General features: G+C 40.9%; 1 protein-coding gene across 2 annotated transcripts in view; it reads left to right on the top strand.

Annotated features, from left to right (window-relative positions):
- The first annotated feature begins 5,988 nt into the window (after window positions 1–5,988).
- The window catches only part of LOC127455607 (inhibitory synaptic factor 2A-like), a 71,027-nt gene continuing 57,115 nt past the window's right edge, over window positions 5,989–19,900 (top strand). For both annotated transcript variants that reach the window (XR_007899696.1, XM_051723650.1), the window contains exon 1: window positions 5,989–6,137. The gene's annotated coding sequence lies outside the window, so the exon portion shown is untranslated. The remainder of the gene's footprint in view (window positions 6,138–19,900) is intronic.

Here is a 19,900-nt window from a genome sequence, read left to right as displayed (position 1 = left end):
AACGCTCTTGCACCTGCTTCCAAAAAAAATAAATAAACTTGTGTGTATTGAATCTGTAACAACCATCTAGTATTATCCTTATCATCAATAACAGTGGACTTGCTGTATTTCTGTGCAGGTACAGTGAAAGGGATTTGACACTGATTTAATGCACTAATGCGTGTCACCTTATGTACAGAAGAAAGTTTATAAAGTGTAACGCTCCTCATGAAGATTGAGAAGATTCAGTCTCAGGATGGAAACGTATGACTGAGGGAATGGAGTTATTTCTGGGCTTGGGCATGTGTGGAGACAGTCAAAATGGTGCTGGAACAATTGCATACTCTTGAGCTGTGGGATGATTGGGTTAGTTGTGTTTGTGTGTGTGTTTGAAGCAGCAGCAAGAACATGACTGATTTAGCCACAGAGGAATTCTGGTGATTATTAAACATTAGCGTTGACTAGCGTTAATTAACAATCCAATTACTGTTCCTTACATTTTATTTTTCCTATACTCGCATTGTGATCTTGCAATCTCTCCATCTCTTTCTCATTTAAATCATGTCATCTTGTAACGAGGTATAATCAGTCTGATAATACATGGGCCAGCCAATTAAAAGGGAAAGTATTATAAATTCTCAGCTTCTGAAATCTCTCTCTCTCACACACACACACACACACACACGTTGGTGCGGCTATCCTTATGAGGACTGTCCATAGACATAATTATTTTTATATTATATGAACTATAGATTCTATCCCCTAACCCTAAACCTAACCCTCACAAACTTTCTGCATTTTTACATTTTCAAAAAAACATTGTTTAGTATAACTTTTAAGCGATTTGAATTATGGGGACACTAGAAATGTCCTCATAAACCACATTTACAGCATAATTCCCTTGTAATTACCAGTTTGTAACCTACAAAAAAAGTCCTCGTAAACCACCTAACCCGCCCACGCGCGCGCAAGCACAAACACGCGCACAAACACACATGCTTGCTCAGCTATCTAAATGGATACATACCATAGACTTCTATTGTTTTTATACAAAGCTAACTGTAAAACTACTAAAAACTAAAGCCGGGCGTACACTGTGTGAGTTCTGACATTTGGGAGGTCGTGAGCCCCTGCACACATTATGAGTCAGTTTATCTGATAATCGTACAAATGCAGTGGTACATGACACAACTTTCCGACCTGGCGAATTCCAAAGCAATAACACAAATTTTGCACTATTTATCATTATAAGACATAAAGCCAGAGGAGGACATTGCTTTCATTTCTTGTAGCTTGCGATTTAGAAATAAAAAAGAAGACTGGCATGGCCAGGGGCTGCATTAGCTGAAAACTCCTCTGCCAATAATATATATATATATATATATATATATATATATATATATATATATATATATATATATATATATATAAATGGATCATTGTTACAAATGCTGTCCAACATTCGAAATCTGAATCTGTCAAAAGGAGGCTGTGTGATTTCATGACTGCATACATCAATCATAACGACAGTGTGCTGCTGCCAGTTACTGCATAATAAAGCACACAAAATGAACAAGATTAAAAAGAAAGTGTGCAAAATTCGTGCACCATTTCTGACAGTTATACTTGGATTTAATCTAAGCACAAACATGACATTTAGTGCAGAATTCTGAGGTATTTTAGTGCTACCTGTATCAGCTTTAGATGAAGCCTATGTCCTTCTCATCTATCACACTGTCACTGCTTGCATGTTGATAGCAGACATGCTGAAGAAGTCTAGTCCATATATACTGGCGGCCAAAAGTTTGGAATAATGTACAGATTTTGCTGTTTCGGAAGAAAATTGGTAATTTAATTCACCAAATTGGCATTCAACTGATCACAAAGTATAGTGAGTACATTAATGATGTATAAAAACAGCACCATCACTAAGTGAAAAAAGTAATTTTTGATCAAATCTAGACAGGCCCCATTTTTAGCAGCCACACTTTATCCTTGAGTAATCATGCTAAATTGCTAATTAGGTACTAGAAAATCATTTGCCATTATATCAAACACAGTTGAAAGCTATTTGGTTTGTTAAATGAAGCTTAACATTGCCTTTGTGTTTGTTTTTGAGTTGCCACAGTATGCAATAGACTGGCATGTCTTAAGGTCAATATTAGGTCAAAAATGGCAAAAGAAATAGCTTTCTCTAGAAACTCATCGGTCAATCATTGTTTTGAGGAATGAAGGCTACACAATGCTTGAAATGGCCAAAAAAAAAAAAAAAAAAAACTGAAGATTTCATACAAAGGTGTACAGTACAGTCTTCAAAGACAAAGGACAACTAGCTCTAACAAGGACAGAAAGAGATGTTGAAGGCCAGATGTACAACTAAAGAGGATAAGTACATCAGAGTCTCTAGTTTGAGAAACAGATGCCTCACAAGTCCTCAGCTGACAGCTTCATTGAATTCTACCCACTCAACACCAGTTTCATGTACATCAGTAAAGAGAAGACTCAGGGGTGCAGGCCTTATGGGAAGAATTTCAAAGAAAAAGCCACTTTTGAAACAGAAAATCAAAAAAAAAAGGTTAGAGTGGGCAAAGAAACACAGACATTGGACAACAGATAATTGGAAAAGAGTGTTATGGATCTTAACCCCATTGAGCTTTTGTGGGATCAGCTAGACTGTAAGGCGCATGAAAAGTGCCCGACAAGACAGCCACATCTATGGCAAGTGCTACAGGAAGTGTGGGGTGAAATTTCACCTAAGTATCTGTGTCACAGGTTGTGGTAGTGAAGATGAAGGAGAGGCGAGAGGCGATTGATCTATTTGCACACTTTAATGATGATGAAGGAGATATATAATAACGTGAAGTGCCATAAACTAAATAAACAAACCATCACAACTATTACATGGACGAGAACTTACAAACAAAGAACAAAACTAAAGGGTATTCATACACAAAGTGTATAAATGAGGGAACTGAAGACAAGTGAGGGTAATCAGGAACAGATGGAGGTGATAAGGGCAGTGCACTATGGGAAATGGAGTCCAGAGGGAAACTTCAAAATAAGAGTCCATAGAAACAGGAGGGAGACAGAACGTGACATTACAAATTTTGGTATTGTTTCCACTCAGCTCTCATTTGCTGCTACTGTCAAGCAACTGTTTGATGCTGAACACAACAGCGCTTTGAGCGTTCTCGGAGAGATTGACAGGCAGGAATTTGGCCAATTGTTGCTGCAAGCCTCTTATAATCGACCAACTGGTGTGTGAGAAGGCGGGACTTACAAAGAGGGGTTAAAGCAATGCAAATATACATGCACACACAATGAAGTGTTAGACCAGATGCACATCATAACGCAACTAAAGCCGAATCCCGGACATTTTCGCAAATTTAGAAATCCCAGCTGGACGCTTTTTTAAGGTTCAAAAAAGAGGGCATGTCCGGGAAAAAGAGGACATATGGTCATCCTAATCAATGGAAACATGTAAATGCCTCACACTGCAGCCCCCCCAATGTTCAAGACAAATCTATGCTCTTGGCTCTCACACATCCACTATCATGTATATACAATTATATCAGATGCTATACCCCCTAAATGTCACCCTGAAATGAACGCAATTATGACAAATAAAAATAGACCATGAAGGAAATTTTACAACTATTTCCGTTAGAGAGATGAAGGTTGTTTTCTAGCGCAACCCGTATGGCAAATGATTTGTTTGAAGCGCAGAGAACAGCATAGCATTTCTGTAGAACACTTCTCAGTGATATGGTCAAGAATAATATGGGAAAACACAGTTTTAACACGACTATTTTCTCCAAATGTGTAAAAACTTAATGAACATTCCATTTTCATTGATTGTGTCAGTTGTAACACCTTCTACTGATTCATCAACTTCAGGTAGATCGCCAAATCGGCTAGTTCAACCGCACACACCTCACGAATTCAAGCCAACAGTGCCCTAATTTTTTAGACAGTTTTAAAAATTATCGGGAGGTTGTGAGCTACTCGTAAGCTGCTTGGCTCCACTCAAAATTCCTCTCACACTATGCAAGCCGCAACCACACGAGCACCAACGATTTCCACGCGATCTCTCCCGACTGTAAAAAAATCAGTCGGGAGCTCGCACAACAGCCGAAAATCGCACCGTGTACGCCCGCCTTAACCCTAACCCACATCCTAAACCTAACCCTAACAGAAAATTTTTGCATTTTACATTTTCTTAAAATCATTATTTAGATTTAGATAATTGGATCGTTTTCCAAATGAGGACGTCCCAAAATGTCCCCAAAGGAAGGTTTTGTTTGATTTAGCTCACTTTTGGGTACAAAACTGTCGCCAAACTAATGCCGCGTTCCATTTGTCTTGGAAGTCGGAGCTCGGGACACGGATCGACGTCATATCCGTTAAAAAAAACAAGAAATCCAAGATGGATGCGTTCCTTTTACACACAACACGACAAGTCGGAAAAAAAAGATGGACACCTCCAGGAAAGTAATTGTTGCACTAGCTCTTTTGGAGTATAGAGAGCTACAAAATAAGTATGCCCTTCACCTAAGAGACCTCGAGGAAGATGACAGAAAGCGGAAAAGGTATGTTAATGTTTCCGCGCATTTGATTGTATCGAAACATGTTAACCACGTTTTAATCAAACCAGCGGTGTAAACAAAGGGCGATGCCCTATGGAAGTACAAAGGTATATTTGCAATATAAATTTGACAAACTGTGTTATGTGTAAACGGTTTTACGGTTTGTAACGTTAGGCAGTGTTGTTGTAGCAACACTGACCATTGTTCTTGTAGCAGCAGCGACCATTGTTGTTGTTAGCAGCAGCGACCTAGCCAATTTTAGCTGTACCAGTTTATAAACAACACATTACGCGGTAATTCATGTATAACAGGATCGTAGCAACATGCCTATAGGCAACGGTAGTACAGTATTGTGTATACAACTTACTAAATTCGACACAAAAAAGACAAAAGTGCTAAAAAAAAAAACTTTAAACCAACAGCATACTACAGTCGATGCTCTTCGTAGCCATCTTGCTTTCTGAACTCGGGGTCCTCTGAGTTCGTCCGACTTTCCGAGTAGGAATTCCGACATTCGGGGCGTACCATTTGTCAGTTCCGGTCTCGGAACTCGGAAAATAACTCGGAGCACCGATTTCCGAGACTAATGGAACGCAGCATAAGTACACACACACACACACACACACACACACACACACACACACACACACAAACATGTTGGTGTGGCTATCCTTATGAGGACTCTCCATAGACATAATTTATCTCCCCCCCCCCCATAGTTTTGTATGATTTTTAAGCCATTTGAATTATGGAGACACTAGAAATGTCCTCATAAACCACATTTATAGCATAATACCCTTGTAATAACCAGTTTGTAACCTAAACACACACACACACACACACACACACACACACACACACACACACACACACACACACTGATTATATAACTGTTAGGTAGCTCAAATGCGGGATGAGGATATCTTGGCTGAACTAAATAAAATATTAAATGGATTTCCCTCAACACTTTGGGTTTTCACTTTCCACCCCTTCTCTGTCTCTCTCTCTCTCTCTCTCTCTCTCTCTCTCTCTCTCTCTCTCTCATTTCTTAAAACACACGCTATTGCAAACATATGCCGGGTCTGCAGCAGCGGGTGTTGAACATCATCTGCGCGTTTGTGTGTGTGCGCGAGTGTAAGTGTGCACACGTGCCTCTCTCAGTAATGTGAGAAATCAAGAAGGACACACCGAACCTTGCCGGAATCTGATCTCTCAAGCCTCCTTGTGGTGGATTTCAATTTGACGCACTAAACGCAGCGGATGTGCAACACAGCGCACGCTTTCGCGCTCCGCACACACATTCCCAGCCCGCTCCCGCATGTGTGTGTGCGTGCGTGCGTGCGCGTGAGTCTGTCTGCTCGCTGCAGCTCTGGCGTCGGGCAAACCCTCACTGCTGCACTTCAGCCAATGTGGAACAGCGCGTCTGGCACAGCTGCAGCAGCCGGCCGCCTCGCATGTCTCCTGTCTGTGCGCTCCTCCTGAGTGGGCTGCTAAAGAAGCGGATATGCCCCGGTGCCACGGGAGACTGACGCGCTCACTGTCTTCCTCTCCTCCGCTAATGGTCCTCTTAGGGTGAGTTTGCCCTCCGTCCAGCGCTCTGTTTTCACATCAAGTAGCTAATGGAGCAGCAAGGTCTGCAGTTTGCGTTACAATCTGATTTACAGGCAACATCTGAAGGCTTAATTCAAATGCGGATGGCTGAAGGTTACTTACTGTACTGGGGCTGAGTGAGTGAGCCTGCTTTGAATTACACTTGGTCTATGTCTGTGCCATGGACTGGAGGATGATCATTCATTTCACTTTTACTGTCCTTTGGGGATGGTGGAGAAATAACAGCTCTTTTCATCATTTGTTTTTTGTTTTTACTGGTTAAGAAAATATATTGAGATTTTTGTCATGAAACTGAGTGATTGCACATTTCAGTTGTGACAGTCTTTTTTAAAAACCAAACAAGAGCATCATATGTCACAATTCCTCCTGAAATCTACAAAAACAATATTTCTAGGCATAAAGGGATTTTAATGAATGTTGGATTATTGGATGTCCTTCGTGGGCGAGGGCTTTTTCTCCCACGCCTCAACAGGCACAACAAAATGTTGTGCTTGCGATTAGATGCTGGGATTTTCATTTGAATAAGATGCAGTCTTCTAATTGTGAAAACAAACTTTTTGTCAAAATTACATGTTAGTGCTTTACAGACCATTTATTAACCATTTATTAGAGGCTATATTGTAGACATGAGTATTTATCATAGACTAAATTTATGTAACAAATAAACATGCTGGATAAACATTAAAAAAATTAAAAAAAAATGACTTTAAATGACTGCATCCCTGCGTCTGTGTTCGTGAGAGAAAGAGATCGTCCATCGTTACAGGTTGAGTTTCTGCCAGTATCCTCATGTATGACAGAATGGCACTCGCTATCTGTACTGTGATTCACAATCTCATTTTCTTCAGTAATGAACTTTCAGGCATTTGAACACATGCCAGAGTGAAGACATTTCCACCATATTACTTTTCATCTCACCTGTTTTGAGTTCTGAGTGAAATGCTTCCTCCTTGTCCTCCTTCCATCAGTCTTTCATCATCTTTCTGTGTGAGTGAAGATTAGATGCTCATTTTTTTACAGACTCACCTTTTGAGATATCATTCTCAGGTCTGTAACCAGGCAGAGTGTCATCCTTCTATCTCATTTTATTCCCCGTTTGTGCCCTTTCCTTCCAACATCTACTCCACTACAAGAGTCTTGCACAGTTTAGCAGTGGCATAGACCCTGGCTGATAGGGCTGAAGCCCTGGATCTTTTGTTAATAGCCCCGAATGTTTAAAAAAAAGAAAAAAAAAGTAAGGCTTAATGTTAATTACATCAGAGTAAAAATCAACAAGGCAGGCTTCATTTCTGGCTTCAAATGTAAAATAATTTAGATCAGTGAGCCCAACTTGCATTAATTGACAGTTTGCACTTTGACTTTTATCTGCTGTTCATGCTAAAGTTCATCAGACGAATGGCTACGAACGCCTCGTGTGGGAACTTTCTATTTTCTCTCAATACAGCTTTTCTGTATCAGAGGCACTGAAGTTTTATTATGCAAACCTTATTTCTAAACTTCCGTGTCGGTATGTGGGAATAAGGAATGTAAGGAATGTTTATTGCAATGGAATTTCCTCAAACACAACTCAAAATAGCAGCACAGTGAGCTATAAGCCTAATTAGCACAATACAAAGGTCTTAAAATGATAAAATCTCACATTAAGTCAAACAAAAATTACTGCCTGAATATGCGCTCTGCCCGTGCTGGTTCACATGTCCATGTCATGTGCGTGGAGTTAAACTGCTACATTTAAATAGCCTCTTTGGGGTGCCTTGATTTTTAAATGGTTTAAATCAAATGAAATTGAACGTATTTAATTATTGCGCTTAAGTCTGCACACCAGAGCAAAAGGGGGAAAAACACTCTTACTATTTATCAAGCGTTGAAACTTTGCTTTTTTAAAAACAACCTGGAATCATGTTTAATAAAAGTCATGAAACACAACACCGGTGTTTCGAGATGCGTTTATAAAATGTTTTGTTATTAACTTTACTCGGTGATCCCACAATGGAGTTTTATTGCTACGTTAAATAAAATAAATAAATAAATAAGATTTTGATAATAAAGTCGCAATATTTTGTGAATAAAATAAAAATTACAAGAATAAAGTTGTAGCATTATGATATTAAAGTCGTAATAGTTTGAGAATAATGTTGTAGCATTATGATATTAAATTTGGGATGAGAATAAAGTAAAAATTATTAGAATAAAGTCTTAGCATTGTGAGAATAAAGTAGTATATTGTGTGAATAAAGTAGAAATATTAGAGCAAAAATATAAACATAAGGCTAAACAGAGCGTCATTATCACAACGATAGAATGGATGCCGAGCCAGCAGCTTCGTTAATGCAAGAGATGGATGAGGAGGATGTAGTTAAATCATTCTTTAGGACAGGATTTTGCAATAAAGAAATCCTTGGTCTTTTGGTGCATCAGCACAGAGTTATTAGTATCCGGACACTGCAGCGGTTATGTAGGAAATTAAATTTATTCAGGAGAAAGAACCAGACAGATTCGAGCAGTCCCACTCGGCATTATTATTGGGTTTTCCTCTCTAACCAATACTGTAACTGAGGGGATGTTACCACAATATTTTATATGGACTTATATAATTCACAGCAGTTTCAATTATTTTTCGCTTCACTTGAGCGTGAGCCTATCTCGTGCCTCCTTTGACAGGCGCCCATATGTTGAAAACTCCTGTACTAATGCACACCTCATTCATAAACAGAGAGCTCGCAAAAACTTCCCACAAATTCAGCTCGTTGCACAGCCAAGTTATCTCCCTGGTTAGTGGTGTTGTATATAACAACCCAGACACTCCGTTTTGCTGTTGTCCACCACATCACTTCCCTTTTGATTTATTCTCAAAATATTACAACTTTAATCTCATACTACTTTGACTTCTCTTTATTTTTACTTTATTCTCAAAATATTATGATAAAGCAAAATTGAAAATTGAAACGGTTAAATTACTTTGATTTTATTGTTAGTGTTAATTTCTGCAAAATGAACAATGAGCCAACAAGTTGTAATTCTCGCTTTGATCCGCAATTTAAATTAAAATGTGTTTGATCCATTTATTGTGCGCCTGACGTTTGCTTATAAAGTTCTGAACCAGTGTCAGTGTTGCGCTTAATATAATAATTATTTGATAGGTAGGGTGGTCATTTTTGAAATCATGGAAGGAAGGATTCTTATTTTTATATTATAATATGGCTTGTGGGCTAAGCCCTGGATGACACTGAAGTCTAGCGACGCCCCTGCAGTCTAGGCCTCAAACTGAACAGAGAATTAATTCATTTGCTCACTCTCCTTGGCTTCTTTACTCTCTTTTCATTATTTTTAGTTCCTTCTTCTGTTTTTGTTCACTTCTGTAAGTCATAAATCAAGGCCCACTGATGCCAGCCTTTGTGTTTCAAAGCTAGATATATGTGAACAAAGGAAAACAAAGGTAAAGATCATTTAAATGATAAAAATTACAGTATTTCACTTGTTTTGTTGAGCAAATTAAATCTGAGCACCAATTTTCACAGCAACTTGCAGAACTCCCTTCTCTTCTTTCTTCTTCTTCTCTTGTAAACCCACTCCTCACAAGGGTTTAATGACACCTCAGTGTACATCACAAATCCAAAGGGGGATTCCTCGCTTCCCAGGCACTTTAATACTTTAGCTTGTTAGTGGGATTAGCTACACATTTGTTATTCACAGCCCCTCGTGCAGAGCTGTGGTAATAGCAGTCATTTGATCCCACTGTACCTCTACATACAAAGCATACTGATAAGTCTGTAAATCCAGTGTTATAAAGTGCACCTTCTTTGTACTTGCAAGTGGCCAGAGGCAATATGTTTAGCTAAGCCTGACGCAGCACATTCATAGAGAGACAGTTAAAGTTAAGGGTACAGGCTGTAATACCCACACATTGAAATAAAATGGCTATACCAATTAAAATGACTTGACAAATTTGACAAAGTTGAACTGAATTCAAAATTATGCAAATGAGCAGTGTGGATACTACTAGGGCTGTCAACAGGGTTGAGTAACTAAATTTGAAGTTTTAACTTAAATATGACCAAAATTTGTATTATATTTGAGTTTTAGATATCTTTACATATCATTTCAGTTTGGGGAAAAAGCTACAAGACATCAGATCACCAGATTTTGTTGTCTTCTAAATCTAAAAATGGTGTAACAAATAAATATAAACCAAACAGCACCATGTTATATTGTTTATTGCAAAGAGTAAACCTGGCTATTAACAAAAGTGCATTCCGTTTTGAACTAAAGTGCATAAAATGATAAATTCTTAGGTTTAGCCATTTCATATTCTCAAATCCTGATCTCATGAAATTTACGTGACAATGGCAACATTTTTGCAGACCAAAATTGCACGCTTCATTACACGTTTGGCTACAGTTTACCAGTGAAATGTCCAGCAGAGGGCGGCAAAAGCGAGTGAAATGATGTTATAAAGACGAGGTTTTAAAGGTGAATATTAGATGAAAGTTTTAATGAGTAAAATGTACCTCTCTAATTTAAATTTTACCCTAAACCTAACCAATAGTGAACAGAACTGATGCATTATAGTAAAAGTATTTTGATATCATAGCAGCAGTGTCTGTGTAATAGAGAGAAAAATAAGTGGTAATAAAGTCATATTAAGCCATTGTAGTCGTGATTTGTGTGAAAGTGAATAAAACGCACAGTTGTTGTAGCGACTCTAGTGTTAATTTCACCAGGAAACTGCAGCAAAACATAGAAATTCAGTATACAAAAATGTAGTTATAGTAACGCTTGATGATGACAAAATGCAGCCGGTGCCAGCCAGACATCACTCCAGTCTATTACGATGGACCTCAGAGGATGAACTGATGCCAACTCCTACCATAAGACATGGGATACTTCATTTGCCATTGCCTGAACCTTGGATTTAGGATAGACCTCACCGAAATTACCTGCCGGTTGAACTGCAAAGCACCTCACTGATCTCGTCCTGCATCACCTTGGTCTAATGATGGACTACACTCTTAAACTGGAATACATAGATTATCAATAAATTGCCAACAAAAGCCTTCATCAGCCAACTAACAAAGGACAATGCATCTATGTGAACTTCTTCAGTTAATCCAGGATGAACTTTAAAGACATTAGTCATTAATCTTACAGTTCTTAAAAAATCTTTGTTTAAACACTGGCCCTTAACACGTACTTAGTTTAATAATTTTAAACCATGACTTGCTCTGCACATAAGTAATACTGGCATTATATTCATGCTGTTTAGCCAGAGGGGAAGTGGCCCTCACAGTGAGCCTGGTTTCTCCCAAGGTTATTTTTCTCCATTAACCAAGATCTTATGGAGTTTTGTGTTCCTTGCCAAAGTTGCCTTCGGCTTGCTCACTGGGTTTCTAAATACAATTATTATTTAATTACTTATTTTTATACACACTTCATAAACGTATTGAATCAAACTACACAATGATCACTGTAAGACTTTATAGATATTACGGTATCATTTTCTGTTAATGCATGATTTTCTGTGAAGCTGCTTTGAAACGATTTGTGTTGTGAAAGGCACTATACAAATAAAAATGACTTGACGCTTATTCTATGAGACTAGGTTACAAATCTTAGTAAAATTAGAAAGAAACACTTCAATAGATGGTTCTATGGTAACTTAGTATTGCTCGGCATACAGCTGCAACAGTAGTACCGAGGTACTCAAGCTTTAAAATAATGGTGGTACCACAGTGTTTTTCATTAATAACAGTTGTATGCATGATAGTAATATTCCCAGACAGTAGCGTTATTCGTTTGAACTCAGTTGTGAATCGGATTTGCAGCTTAGACTCTGCCCTCCGCTGTGATGGCATGTATCTGAGCCCTGAGTTGCAATAGGGGCTGCTCAAACAGAATGTGAGACGGAGCGCAACAGCATGGAACAGAAAACTGGGATCTCAAGACGTGCTTTCCGAAATGGAACTCCTTTCAACTTGACAACATTTTAAAACACATTGCTAATGATGCGAGACGCTGAAAAGAGATCAAGATGCAACAGCCAAAGACCTCCATCTAAGTCATTGTCAGTCTTGGCACACATCTAAATTTTGAATGCAAAGTCTGTGTATTTGAATTTTAGATGTGTGCCAAGCACTGTGTTAGGAATACCCAAACTCGAGGATGGTGTTGAACCCAATAGCATGTGTGTATTGTGACACAAGACACAAACACAAACAAAGACAAGCAGATGAGTAGTAATAAAGCAGTTCGGGCAGATATGTAAGTAGATGATGTGAAGATGGCTGGTGTTGACTCAGGAGGTGACTTTCTTAAGGTGGCGAATACACAATGGTGCTTTCGTAGAGGAGATGGATATAGGGATCGCTGGAGCAGAGGTAGAGGGGAATTAAGGAGCAGACGTCCAGAGACACAGGTATGTGAGTCTGTATTCCAGGTTGAGACCAGACACTGAATGAATGGAGAGTGAGGTTTAAATAGATGAGCTGATTGACGCGGTGATTGGAGGCAGGTGTGGGTGATCAGTATTCAGGGGAGTGAGAGGGTTGAGTGAAATTGGCAGGCGGGTCAGATGGATCAATGATATTACCCCCCTCCACGGACTGCTCCAGAGAGATGTGCTTCCCGACGCCATGGCCGACCCCGTCCACGCGGAGCTGGATGATCATGGAGAGTAGGGTCGGGTCCAGGATGTCATCTCAAGGAATCCAAGATCTTTCCTCGGGGCCGTAACCTTCCCAATCCACGAGGTACTCGAGATGATCCCTGCGGCGTCGGGAGTCCAGGATGTCTCGGACAATGTAGACCGGTCCATCTTCCAGGATAAGCGGCTGGGTGGGGGTCGTCAGCTAGATCAGGTTCTGAGGAGTGAGGAGAGAGAGATGGGTGGTAAGGTTTTAAAAGGGAGACGTGGAAGGCAGGGTAAATATGATATGTGTGGGGGGGGAGTTGGAACAGATAAGTGACAGGGTTGATTTGTCTGGTGATAGTTAAGGGACCAATGTAACGGGGACTTAGCTTTTGCATGGGAGGTGCAGCCTGATGTCCCTCGTGAGCCACACCTTCTGCCCAGGCTGGTAAAGAGGAGGTGAAGATCTCTGGGCATCGGCATGTATCTTCTGGTGGTACACTGCACGCTGTGGGTGGTGGTGAGCTAAGTCCCAGACCCTCTCGCTTTCTCTGAACCAATGGTCGACAGTTGGGACGTCTGATGGTTCATCGGACCAGGGGAAGAGGGGAGGTTGGTAACCGAGTATGCACTGGAAGGGTGTGAGTTTGGTGGTGGATTGACATAGGGAGTTCTGGGCATACTTGTCCCAGGACAGGAAGTGACTCCAGCGGTTCTGGCGGTGATGACAGAAGGTCCTGAGGAAATGGCTTATCTCCTGAATCTTTCTCTCCATCTGCCCGTTACTCTGCGGGTGGTAACCAGAAGAAAGGCTGATGGTCACTCCCATAAGAGAGAAGAAAGCCCTCCAGACTCTGGAGGTGAATTGAGGGCCTCGGTCAGAAACTATGTCTTCAGGGATCCCATAATTTCTGAACATGTTGATGAAGAGGGATTCTGTGGTTTCTAGAGTGTTGGGAAGTCCCTTGAGGGGAATCAGTTTGCAAGCTTTGGAAAAGCAGTCCATGGTTACCAAAATGCAGGTGAAGCCATCAGGAGGCAGATCTGTGACAAAATCGATGCCTAGGTTTTTGTCCAGGGTTGACGCGGAATGGGCAGCGGAAGGAGTTTGCCGGCCGGTATTTGTTGTGGTGTTCAGGACATAGCACATTCTGGACATCCCTGGACAAACCTTCTGACAACTCGATCCATGTGAGGCCACCAAAACCAGTCCTGGATTAGCGAGAGGGTCCTATTGGTACCAGGGTGGCCACTGCCTAAGGAGGTGTGTACGAAATCGATGAGTGTCAAGCGTAGGGAGGAGGGTACATTGGTTTTATTAGTGGGGCATCCCGACGGAGCTGGTTCCGTGGTGGCAGCTTCGTTGATGCTATCATCCAGGGACCATTGGATGGGGCTAACAATGACATGAGGTGGGAGAATGGTGTTGATTTCCTCTGGATCCTCCTCAGGAGCGTAGAGACGGGAAAGGGCATCCACCTTGGAATTCTTGTCACTTGGATGATAGGAGATGGTAAAACTGAAGTGAGTGAAGAAGAGGGCCCATCGTGCCTGGCGGGGATTGAGGTGGCGAGCCTCTCGAAGGTACTCGAGGTTCTTGTGGTCTGTCAGCACCAGGAAGGGATGTTGGGCCCCCTCTAGCCAATGCTGCCACTCTTCCAGGGCCAGTTTGATAGCCAGTAGCTCCCAGTTTCCGATGTCAAAGGTTTGCTCTGCTGGGGAGATTTTCCTGGAGAAGAAGGCACATGGGTGAAGAAGAGGTGGCTCCCCCTGCTGCTGAGATAGGACAGCTCCTACGCCATTGGTGGAGTACTTCAACTATAAATGGTTTATTAGGATCTGGGTGTACGAGGAATGGAGCGGAGGTGAAGGCATCCTTTAGGATTTGGAAGGCGCATGAGGCTTCGGGGTTCCAGGAGAGAGATTTGGGTTATGATCTGAGAAGTGAGGTCAGCAGAGATGTGAAGGAACTATAGTTCTTTATGAAATGGCGGTAGAAGTTGGCGAAACCTAGGAAGCGCTGGAGCTCTTTGATGGTGGTTGGAGTTGGCCTGGATTGTACCGCTGTTACCTTCCCCTCATCCATCCGAATGCCTTCTGTGATGATGATGTAACCAAGGAACTGAAGGGATGTCTGATGGAAGGTACACTTCTCAGCCTTGAGGTACAGGTGGTATTCCCTCAGCTTTTCCAACACAAGCGCTACATGCTGACGATGGTCGGTCTCGTTCCGGGAGTATATCAGAATGTCATCGATGTAAATGAGGACAAAATTATGGAGATACTCACGGAACACCTCATTCATGAAGCCTTGGAACATGGAGGGGGCATTGACCAGGCCATACGGCATGCGGGAATTGCTGGTTAACAAGGAAGAGGTACAGACCCTTGGAGTGTTTATGTGACTCACCATGGACGGGGAGGATGAATGGGACATGCAGAGATTACATGTCCCTTACCGCCACAGTACAGGCACAGACCCTGGTTCAGCCGGCGTTGGCGCTCTGCCGAGGTCAGTCGAAAAGCATCCATCTGCATGGGCTCACTGTTAGGTTCTGGAGAGTGGTAAGGGGACCTTTGTGGAGGGAAAGGCGGAGACTGCAAGGCGGGCAACTCATTGAGCCAGTTCTTAATGAGGTTTGCCACTCGGATGGAGAGTTGGATGAAGCGCTCCAGCCCCATGGTGTTGTCGTAGGATGAGAGATGCAGCCGCAGCTTCGGCTCGAGTCCTAGGCAATAGGTGGTAATCAGAGCAGGTTCATTCCAACCACTAGATGCTGCCAGAGTGCGGAACTTAAGGGCATAGTCATTGATGGAGCTCTGACCCTGACGAAGATTATGAAGCTGTTCTGCAGCTGAAGTGTCACCCTCAGGACATCCAAACACTTCCTTAAAGTGCTGGGTGAAGCTATCCAGTGATTGTGCTACTGGACTATTCTGAACCCAGAGCGAATGGGCCCATTGTAATGCTTCTCCGGACAGCAAGGAGATGATGTAGGCAACCTTCGCCCGCTCTGTGGGGAATCGATGCGGCTGCATCTCAAGGGCGAGCGAACATTGGAGCAGAAAGCCGCCACAGTTCTCCGCCGATCCAGAGTAGGGTGCTAGACTGGCGGAATAGACCGGAGAGGAAATTGTGGAAGTGCCGGGTGATGTTGGAGGTGCTGAGGGTTTAGCCGCTAGCACGAGTGCTTGCCGGAGAGCGTCAACCAGCTCCTGGAGGGGATTCGGACCTGCCGGATTCATGGCTCTAGTTGGTCTGGTCTTCTGTTAGGAATACCCAGACTCAAGGATGGTGTTGAACCCAATAGCAGGTGTTTATTGTGACACAAGACAAGCAGGTGAGTAGTAATAAAGCAGTTCAGGCAGATATGTAGGTAGATGACGTGAAGATGGCTGGTGTTGACTCAGGAGGTGACTTTCTTATGGTGGCGAATACACAACAATGGCGCTTATGTAGAGGAGATGGATATAGGGATCGCTGGAGTAGAGGTGCAGGGGAATTGAGGAGCAGATGTATGGAGACACAGGTATGTGAGTCTGTATTCCAGGTTGAGACCAGACACTGAATGAATGGAGAGCGAGGTTTAAATAGATGAGCTGATTGACGCTGTGATTGGAGGCAGGTGTGGGTTATCAGTATTCAGGGGAGAGAGAGGGTTGAGTGAAAGTAGCAGGCGGGTCAGATGGATCCGTGACACACTGACATTTTGTGTGCATTTTTTTTTTAATCTTAAATTCAACAAATATTAGAATATCGAAGTTTAATTTGACAGCCTTAGCAACTACAAATGAGAAAGCACACAGTGGAGCTCAAGTGATCTGTCTCCTGATACAGTTATGGGAAACTGTAGTTCAATACAAACGCCTACTTGCAACCAATTAACACAGCGACCTTAAGCAATTTACTTGCTGTTAGAGTAAATGCACCTTAAACCTAGCCAAGATAACTTGCAAATGGAAACTCCAGCCATCCCTGTGGGGTTTGCTACATCTATAGATTCTAGCTAGTGCCTCTCGTTTTGACATATTTCCTACTGAAACAGGATGTTTGGGTGAGACATATCAAAAGGCGTGTTTTGTCGACCTAAAACTAAAGGACTGCATATTTAAATTAAATTGGAAAGATACTACATGAAAAACTAAAGTGTTTACATTTGTCTTTCCCCTTTAATAAGGCACACATATATGCTAGACGGCAGTCAGAGAACTTGTGGCCTCCCAATGTGCAACCTTTCAGTGACTCATAACTTTTCACTGTACTGCAGTGTCAGTGCTTTCGGTTTTCAGACTGTGCAGCCATGTGGCGACAACAAAAGGTTATGCTAGCAAAGGAAAATCATTACATTGTTTTCCACATTAAGGTTTGAGGGTACAGCTGAGATGGCTCAAAGACCTTTGCAGAACAAAACACAGAGATTAGAGATTAATTGTGTACAAGCACGGATGTACTGGCCATCGGGAGCACTGGGACTCCCAGTGGGCTGGTCGAATAGTGGGCTGTGGGGCCAGTCGGTCGAGTAATGGGCCATTTTGCGAAACGACCAAAAGCCAAATACTCCAAAAGTGTGAAGAAACTACGCTACCCGATTAAATTGTGCAGCGTATCTGCCGGCCGCAACATGAGATCAGAGCAGGACCGGTCTCTCTCATCCACGCAGTGCTGATGAAACTACTCTGCGCTCGTGCCACCCTGTCCAGTGGTAAACACAGCACAAGACGCGCGACTCATTTGAAGTCAACACAGAATTATCAGTTATACACCCTTAACTCTGTATATGGGAACCTTAAAGGCTCTGTGCTGAAGCTAGTTGAAACCAGATTACACAGCCCTGACATTGTAAACAGCAGTGACAAGGTAAACAGGAAAATGTCATGCCATGCACGATGGTGATTACAAGGCCTTTAATGCACATATCACCACCCTTATAGAAATGTACCTTACAGTTACTGTAGTAACACTAAATGTAGAAGCTATGGTGTTTTGGCAGAAATGTTGTTCATATTTATATAAGATGTTACTATTATTATAATTACATTTAATATTGTATATTAGGGGAATATACTCTAAGACACTTTATTAGAGGTTTTTATAGTTTCTACATGGGTTTAGGATACTGTTTTTCATTTCAGTTCAATAGTTTGTTTTTAGAAACCATAATTACATCTAACCATGGTAATGAGGAGCATGGTTTTACCTGTGATTACCATGAAATAACTAATACCACAGTTAAACTCTGGATACTGTGCAAGAACTATGGTACATTTTCATAAGGGCTAATAAAAAGGAAAATTGAATAAAAGAGCTTTAAAACCTGGAACCCATTTTCTCCTTTGTAAATATGTTTAGTTCTAATTAACTTTAATTGAAGGAATTATTATTATTTTTTTTCAATAATTAAGAGCTTGATGAAAGAAAAACAATAACAGTTATGGAGTTTTACTCTCAGAATGTTTGAATATATCCCTACATAAATTCTGCGTTTACAGATGTTTTGACTTTTTACAGATTTTTGTTGTTGTTGATGTAAGTAAATTCACATATGCATCCCAACACCAAATCAATGCTTTATTGTTAAATGTGCACTTCTAAGTGACAGAAGGTATGCTATCTTAATATTGTTAACTGCATATGAGATTCAATAATTATATCCATATTATTATTGGTTTCTGTCATTTTATTTATTTATTTTATTTTTTAAATTTAAAGACCCTAATTCCCCACATATGGGCCAGATGGGCTGAATTTAAATCCCAGTCCAGACCTGCATGCAAGTGTTCTTACTTACTGTATATGTGCAGAAAAGTGTCTTGTCCAGATTCACAACAGGTGCATAAGCACACAAATTTATCCTTACATTCATTCTAATGTCGAGGAATCAGGATTATTCGAAATGAGTTTGCCTGCAGGTAGTAATTAGCATAATACACAATTGTTCTCCATATAAGGTCTTTCCATGCAACTGGTCCAGTTAAGGTGGAAAGGACAGTTGTAAAGGTGAAGAAAAAGTGGTTTAATTATATGAAAGTTGATGTGAAAAGAAGAATTTTGGAATGCAGAACCTATCCTACTGAAGATTGAGCTTTAACACATAATTTTTGTTACACTGAAATAAGTAAGTCACATTTTTTATATATACTGTATGTGTGGTTTGATTTGGTTGTAAAGTTTAGAAAAAAATGTATGTGCAAAATTATTGATGAATTATAATAAAAAAGTTTGCATACAGCCATATAGTACACACGGTTAGTGAACAAGACTAATTGATGCAGACAATTTTCAAGTTCCATCACAGGGGCAGGACCTCATGAGTTAGTGGTTCTAAAGTTAGCTGTTTAGTATTAACAATAAACTGAGAAAGTTGAGATCTGGCAAACCGTTATAATGTCAGGGCAGATTTTATTTTTACTATGAACCCCAATACTAATCAACCGCCATGCATCACTATTAAAATATGTCACATTGTGACGTCTATGACATTTTGAACAATATCGAATTACAAAGTAATCAGCCCTTTTTCAAAGGGCCATAATGAAATATGTCAGTGTAGTGTGTTATCAAAAGAGCAACAGACAGGGATGGTTAAGACCTCAGCATGATGCAGCAGTGCAGTCAGGTGTTGTTTTAGCTATGGCTGAGACAGCTCAAGGACGTACAACAGTCGTTATTGCTCCCATCCACTCTTTGTTGAATCTCAGAGTTTTTTCCTGGTTTGAAAATTTGCAGGTAGATAGTTGTCTAATTCTCTCACTGTTTTTAAAAACTTCAGAGAAATGCAAAAAAGGAAAATGGAAAAGAAAGACACGAAAAACAGTATCTTAGGAATATCACTGTGCGTGCATTCATAATGGGTCTCATTCACTAACCATGCACACATGTACTTTATTTGTGTGTAAAACCTGTGTGCAAACTTTTTCGTACAGAAATCATGATTCATCAATAAGTAAAATAAACTTAAGTTTATTTCAAATTTAGGATAAAACTTAGAACCAGCTGTGTTAAGGACAGTGTTAAGAAATGTTCTTCCGAGTTAAATCTTCCAACAGATGAGGTTTAGAAGGTTAATGCTCTATCGAGTTTTAAATAAAGCAAACCACC

This window comes from Myxocyprinus asiaticus, chromosome 17, assembly GCF_019703515.2.
Source record: "Myxocyprinus asiaticus isolate MX2 ecotype Aquarium Trade chromosome 17, UBuf_Myxa_2, whole genome shotgun sequence".
In the NCBI taxonomy this organism is placed as follows: Eukaryota; Metazoa; Chordata; class Actinopteri; order Cypriniformes; family Catostomidae; genus Myxocyprinus; species Myxocyprinus asiaticus.
This window is presented reverse-complemented; position numbering and strand designations above follow the sequence as displayed.